Source organism: Mandrillus leucophaeus, unplaced genomic scaffold (genome assembly GCF_000951045.1).
Source record: "Mandrillus leucophaeus isolate KB7577 unplaced genomic scaffold, Mleu.le_1.0 Scaffold53, whole genome shotgun sequence".
Classification (NCBI taxonomy): domain Eukaryota; kingdom Metazoa; phylum Chordata; class Mammalia; order Primates; family Cercopithecidae; genus Mandrillus; species Mandrillus leucophaeus.
The window spans coordinates 231394-232598 of NW_012105697.1; the positions used below are offsets into that span (position 1 = coordinate 231394).

General features: G+C 48.3%; 1 long non-coding RNA gene across 1 annotated transcript in view; it reads right to left on the bottom strand.

Annotated features, from left to right (window-relative positions):
* Nucleotides 1–686: 686 nt before the first annotated feature.
* The window catches only part of LOC105551597, a 4601-nt gene continuing 4082 nt past the window's right edge, over nt 687–1205 (bottom strand). The window contains exon 3 of the long non-coding RNA XR_001007882.1: nt 687–1038. This is a non-coding gene — a long non-coding RNA (uncharacterized LOC105551597). The remainder of the gene's footprint in view (nt 1039–1205) is intronic.

Sequence of the window (1205 nt, forward strand, 5' to 3'; positions counted from 1 at the left end):
CTGTGAGCCACTGTATCCGGCCATGATAAATTTTTTGATACATTAAAGGCGTGCTCCATGAAAGAAACTTACAAGCTGGACTTTATTAAAATAATAATAAAAAAACCCTCTGCTCTTTGAAAAACATTTTTAATATGATGAGAAAACAAGCTGCGGCCTGGGATAAACTATTTGCAAGAGACTTATCTCATTAAAGACTGTTATCCAAGATATACAAAGGGCTCTGAAAACTCAGTTAACAGGAAAACAATCTGATTAAAAAACAGGAAAAGAGGCCGGGCATGGTGGCTCACACCTGTAATCCCAGCACTGCGGGAGGCCGAGGTGGGCAGGAATTTGAGACCAGCCTGGCCAATATGGTGAAACTCCGTCTCTACTAAAAACACAAAAATTAGCCGAACCTGCTGGCACGTGTAGTCCCAGCTACTCAGGAGGCTGAGGCAGAAGAATTGCTTGAACCCGGGAAGCGGATGTTGCAGTGAGCTGAGATGGTGCCAGTGCACTCCAGCCGGGGTGATAGAGCGAGACTTTGTCTTAAAAAAAAAAAAAGGACTGTTTCTGGGTGTGTCTGTGAGGTGTTGCCAGCGGAGACTGACATTTGAGTCAGTGGAGTGGGAGAGGAAGACCCACTCTCAGTGTGGGTGGACACCATCCAGTTGGCTGCCAGCGTGGCTAGAACAAAACAGGCAGAAGGTGGGAGGGGCTGGCTTGCTGAGTCGTCTGGCTTTCATTTTCTCCTGTGGTGGATGCTTCCTGTCCCTGGACATTAGACTCCAGGTTCTTTGGCCTTTGGACTCCTGAACTTCTCCCTGTGGTTTGTTGGGGACTCTTGGGCCTTCTGCCACAGACTGAAGGCTGGCCATTGGCTTCCCAACTTTTGAGGCTTTCGGACTTGGAGACATGCTGGCTTCTTCCTTCCTCAGCTTGTAGACGGCCTGTGGTGGGACTTCGCCTGATGACCGTGTGAGCCAATTCTCCCTAATGAAGTCCCTTTCAATATATACATATATCCTGTTAGTTCTGGCCCCCTGGAGAACCCTAATATAGATGGCAAATAAGCATAGGAAAAGATGTTCGTCGAATGTCATTAGGGAACTGCGCATTAAAACAAGACACCACTGGTCGGGTGTGGTGGCTCACGCCTGTAATCCCAGCATTTTGGGAGGCTGAGGCAGGTGGATCACGAGGTCAAGAGATCGAGACCA